This window comes from Cibotium barometz, chromosome 55 (genome assembly GCF_041138505.1).
Source record: "Cibotium barometz isolate CiBa-2024 chromosome 55, ASM4113850v1, whole genome shotgun sequence".
Lineage (NCBI taxonomy): Eukaryota > Viridiplantae > Streptophyta > Polypodiopsida > Cyatheales > Cibotiaceae > Cibotium > Cibotium barometz.
The window spans coordinates 38,190,849-38,197,153 of NC_141100.1; positions in this window are offsets into that span (position 1 = coordinate 38,190,849).

Below are 6,305 nucleotides of genomic sequence, written 5' to 3' on the forward strand. Positions count from 1 at the left end.
GAAGACTTCTGCTGTCATCGAGTCTAGTTGCAATTGGTAAGCTCATATGACGAATTATGATAACAAGTAGCAAGAGGGAAGGATAGGACTCCGTTTTCACATACCCTATGTAGTGTTTTCTTGTCCTAGGTGCTCTCCTGTTATGTTAAAATTATGGTACTATATGTTTATAATCTTTAGCAAGTGCATAAAAGTGCATGTAAGAGAGTCATTCATCATCACTCATCATCATTAATTACTCTATACAAGTTCTATTTTGTGTCTAGAGATTTCTATTTTGTGCATGTAAGAGAGTCATTCATCATCACTCATCATCATTAATTACTCTATACAAGTTCTATTTTGTGTCTAGAGATTTCTACAACACAAATAAATTTAGTTTGGTGTGATTTATTCTATTTTATGAGTAATTAAGTGTATCAATTTTTTCATGTTTTAGAGGTGGGCCTATGAGTGTGTGGGTTCCACAAATATTTGTAATGAGGAGGCGATAGAGGAAAACATGGCTCCCCATACACATTAAGGCATCTAAATTATGAGTGTTTTCCTATTTTTAACTTTTTAATATGCTTGTAATTTATTTTATGATGTATTCGCATGTTGATATTCATCATAACTTTATGTAATTTATAATCTCTTTTGTTATGTATTCGTGTGTTGACATTCATTGTATCTTTATGTAAATAGTAAAAAGACTTTTGGAATCTAGATTATAATTTGTGCATCACTCCTTTTTGTTACGACTCTTAAGACTTGAGTGTTTCTTTTTTAAGTTAAGTTTACAACTTCATTGTAAAATGTTTCTACACTTCTCACTTTGGCCCCCCACCTTAATTTTAAACACAATATCCCCCCCGGGTTCCCCCCATGCTTACGCTACGTTTTCCCTTTTCAACCAACGCTAATTTGAAATTCTAGTTTTTCTATTTTCTCATTTCTCGTAGCTATGGTTTGACATAAACTCTACTTGATTATGTAAAAGAGCTCCAAGGAGGGATATAAGCCTATCGCCAAGTTCTAAGATTAAATAGGCCAAAGAGATTGAAGCTAGGGGGAAAAGATCCCAAAGTGTGCAGTTGGAGAGTTATATTGGTGTTCAAATATTTGGAGTTCAATCTAAGCACAAGAGTTAGTGTGGTAGCCTTGCCCCAAGATTTGGACAATCTAAGAATATTTAGGTGCATTAGTTCTAGACAATGAGAAATTTCTCCCAAAATGAGATCTAGGCGATTTTGCTACAAGCTACACATCTCTAGTGTTTAACCTCCTTTTAACACTAGCTCAAGAGCTAGTGCGCAAGTCCAAATAATCCCCCAAATATGAATCGCACCCAGTTTTGAACTTGTGCAAAACCATATGATTCAAAAACATTATAATAGACTAAGTCTATTGGATTTAATCAATCTACCAGTTGTAAACTTATGTTAGAAATTGGGATTGCACTTGTACACTTGCTCTTGTCATGGGTTGATAATAAATCAATACAATTCTAGATCTCTATAGGCTCACTTTCTCCTTATGCTTATGGCTTTTAGGCATAATCAAATCTAACGAGTCATGAACTTATGTACAAAACATGGGATTGTTATTGAACTATTACACACGTTTAAACATGTCTAAAAACGTTAAGTTTACTTTTATTTAGAACTATTCATAGTAGTGAATAAATAATGGTAATATAATATGACTACACGAAGAGGTTCATTTACAAATTTCTAGCATAAAGACGAGGGAAGACAAGTTCACCTACACCATTTTAGTGCAACTCCCACGTGTAACGGTTGTCGAGCATCGTTTCATATTCCCAACACTTCTTTACCTTGGGTAGCCTAGGAAAGCAAGCAGCCAGAGCAAGCCACGCGGCAAGCACCGGTAAAAACCACGCGGTAAGGGAAAAAAAGAGAGAGAGCTATGTGGCACCACGTGTAGCCTGGCACTCTTTTTTTTTTCCAGCCCAAAAAATGATTTTCTCTGGCTGCTGCAAAGTATGGTAAAAAAACGTTTACACACTACACTCTATGTACGCCCGCTCTTTATTGCTTGCCCACACACACTTTCTCCAGATTTCTCCCAAGCTTCACACACACGTTGACTTCTCCAAATCCACGCACACGCTACGTGTCTCCCTCTCTTTTACTTGCAGATCGTAGCACACATACACTTCAAAAAACCTGGACTGGGCAACTAGCTGAAGTGTTTAGCAAGAGACTTGGGTCAGGTGGTTTTGGTTGAGTGTATGAAGTTAGGGCAACAGTGAAGAAGCTAGAGGGTGCAAGGTAACTCTAGAAGGAGTTTCATGTAGAAGCAGCTGCCCGTGGGAGCAGGCCATCTCAACCTGGGTTTTGCACACAAAGATCGTAGTGCCTCTTGGTATATGACCATGTCGCCCATGGCTCTCTTGACACATGGCTCTTCTCAGATTCCACGTTCTTGAACGGTCCGACCCAGTACAGTATAGCTCTTGACACAGCAAGAGGCATCATCACGCAGAGCAGAGACGGTATTTTCATTTTCCTCCCTTTGTTAAGAGCCGTGTTTTATTTTTGAACAAAGTAATGGCCATTTTCAACACTCAAGGTGTATCTTTGGGCTACTTTCGATAACAAAAGTATTATTTTACTTTCGATAACAAAAGTATTATTTTGGAAATGGGGAATCGTTCCTTATGGTTATTATTTTTTGGGGAGAAGTGTGCCAACTCTCCACCATACTTTATGTATGGTTTTTTATTCCAATCACATTTTTCTCACTCCCATAAATAAACACAAAAGTCTTATGACTTGAGTAATGAAATAAAAGTCAGATTCAATTGTGGTAATTGAATTTGTAATTTTCTATCTTATGAGATACTTAAGACTCGACAACAACAGGCATTGCTTTAGCATCCCCTATAAGTATGCTTTCAAATTCTGCACAATCCATTGAAGTTGCAATGATAAGGACGCTGCTCCCATGGCTTACAAGAAGCGAGGTAGCTGCCACAAGGGTCAACTCCTCATATGAAGCTGAGACAAGTCAATCGAGTTCACCATCAAGATAATAAGGTAATAAATGACATATACAGAGTGTCCTCTCTCTTGTGAAGAAACAAGGGACTTTTTGGATATTTTATATTTTATATTTTAGGGGTTTTTTTTGTCTTGGCTACTGGCCTACACCTTTATGGTGACCGACCAACACCCCCCCTTCACTATATATAGCATTGCCTATACCTCATCATTCATGTACCACTTCATCGCCATATCAGGTACCATCTGGCCGCCTACAAGCAGAGGCTCATATCTGTGTTTTCCTCTACTGGTCCAAGCCGCCTTCTACAAGGCTCACATCAGCCAACATCAGGTTGTTTCTTGGCGCTAACATCAGGGCTTCTTCTGCTCCACATCTGTGTTTTACTTCAGCACATGTCAGCGCCTATATCAGAGCATACATCAACGTTTATACATCATCGCTCTTCAGCAATCATTTGCGTTTTGTTGTAGCATACATCAGTCCACATCTGCACTTACATCACGCTAACGTCAAGGTTTATCAGCGTTTATCTCAGCCTTCTTCAGCGCATACATCAGGGCTCACATCCATGCTTACCTTCAGCATATCTTATGCGTCTTGGCACAGCCCTTGGGACAGCAACCCTCTCTGTTACACATCGGGATAGCAGTCCTCTCTGCTACATCGGGACAACAACCCTCTCTGCTACACATCGCGATGGCAGCCCTCTCTGCTACACATCGAGACGGCAGTCCTCTCTGCTACATTGGGATAGCAACCCTCTCTGCTACTTCGGGACGACAGCCCTCTCTGCTACATCGGGATGACAGCCCTCTCTGCTTTAGGTACGCATGTCACCAAATCTTGCACCACTCGAGATGGAGCCCTCTTTGCTGCAGGTATGCAACACCTGTGTCATCAGAGACTACACCACCATCATCGTCATCGACGTTACCTTTTTTCACTGCCACTATCACCTCGGAGTGCTTTGCCTCACATCGACACAAGCCTTTGTCAACATCGACTGCGCTTCGTTTTCTCTGCTTCAGCACTGGTCTTCTTTCTGCTCAGAGTCACCTCTCATATGAGAGCTCTTGTACATATCTGCACTCACCCTTTTATATATATTCACTCACATATTTCATGCTGTGTGGTTTGACTCTGATCTCTCGTATATCTAGTCCTTCCGTCCTTTTGCCGTCACATCTCTCTCTCTCTCTCTCTCTCTCTCTCTCTCTCTCTCTCTCTCTCTCTCTGTGTGTGTGTGTGTGTGTGTGTGTGTGTGTGATTATCTTTCAGCTAAGAACAAGACACGTGGCATCTTCACATTTTAGAGTCTGACAAAGGCACCATTCAGATCTAGGGCCAAATCCAGGTCTCTAACATGACCGAGGTGGCTAGTGTGGGTGGCACTTCCAGCTTTTGAGGAGCCCAGGTTACCTCCTCGTCTCCCTTGTCAAGATTGTTGATCCTTTTTTGAGTCTTCTCTCATGTGCTTCACTTTCTCTATGGCTGACATTTATTTGTTTGGAGACCTTGGGCAGCCTAAGCTATTTGCAAAAAAGCAAGCGACTACATAGGCCACGTGGCAGGCTACCAAGGCGTATATATATAAGCCATGTGGCACTGAATATAACAGAAAATAAATCGCATGCTTTATTAGATAGTGAAGCCGTGAAGGTAGAAAAAAAGTGCAAGCACACGATGCGGAGAAAAAAGCAAGCACATGCCATGAGGGCCACTCTCCGGATGCAATGACCTTTGCTTGCATCAAGAAAGCTTGTGGGCAGCATAAGGGCAGCTAACAAAGAGAAACAAATTCATGATAAGATTGCTAGATAAGTGTTGTTTGAAAATGATATGGTGCTTGGCAAGACTATGCTTAATGTGTATACCAATTGTGGAGCTCTCGTCTAAAGCACCACACTTGGCGATGTTATACATATCTTGCAAAATCGGTGCACTCCAAGAGATAACATCCTGAGAAAGAAGCTCCTCAAAGCATGCCCACTTTCAGCTTAGCTATATAATTAAGCTGTCCTGATAGCCACTTGTACGAGAATCTTTGCTTGCATCTTAATTTTGTTCATGATTTGAATGTTTTTTTTACAGATTGCGGCTTTGGTTTTATGAGGTCAAAGATAACTCGTGTGTGGTAGCAGTTATAGCTCTACATTAATCAGCGATCATGAAACAATATCACACGAGACATATCGCATCTTTAACTTCACTATCGCAAGACTAATAAAGATATTCCTAATTTTCTCACTTTTATATTTGAACAAACTAATAACCACTTTCAACATTGAGGAAAGGGCATATTCCCTTATGTTTATAAAATTTTGGGAAGGACTCTAATGTGAACCCAATTCTAACATTAACAAGATCTACCACTATTGTCTTACATATCAAGGAGTCACTAAAGGGTCATACATTCAAGATATGAAGCAATAATGTCCAAAGCTACAACTTGGACGGGCGCTCGTAATAGTATAACAAAGTATTTATGGCGATTCCCATTTCAAGAGCGTGTGGTAGCAAGTTAGGATGAAGTCCTAAGTGATGTACTTCATGGATATATTATGAGAGTAGTCATTAATAACATTAGGCCTCTTACGAGCCTAAAGTGTCCAATTGGCCACAATTTAAGTGAGTGTGAACACTTATGGCCATGTATATAAGTGAATCTCTCATAATACAATATACTCTTCCATTGTGGAATTAAGTCTTGCTCTTGTTAATCCTCTTGCTAATCTCTCTCCCTAATGCATGTTAGTAAGTGTGTGTGAGTGAAGTGAGATGAGAGGAGGGATAAGGACCCATAGTGTAACGCAGCGGTGTGACAATGTTCGCGGGAGACACGGTGGAATTACTTCTCAAGGAGTTATAGAGCTTGGAGACCTCAAGGGTTATGAGCTAGGCCATTGGAAAGATCCTCTCACGACTTGCGGTTCACCAGGTAATCTCTTTGTGTTTCAAGGAGGGTTAAGGTTAGCCATAACATTTTTGGTGCCGTTGTCGGGGAGCCACTTTCCCTTGGCTTTTTATTCATTTTTCCTCTAATCTATGCATTACCTATTGTCCTTTATCTTGATTAATGGTTTTCCATGAAGAAGATTAGGATTTGATGGTGATTTGTGTGTGATTTGGTGTAGAATAGCTCTCTTTTTTGTTTTTAAAAAGAATGCTTTTTGCTTAATTTTAAATTAATTTGTTATTTTTATGGTTTTTCATGTTCTTAGGGCTTGCACATAGTTTGTATTAGGCTTACTTTGCATCCATTGCATCAAACAATGGCTTAGTTTGCATTCATT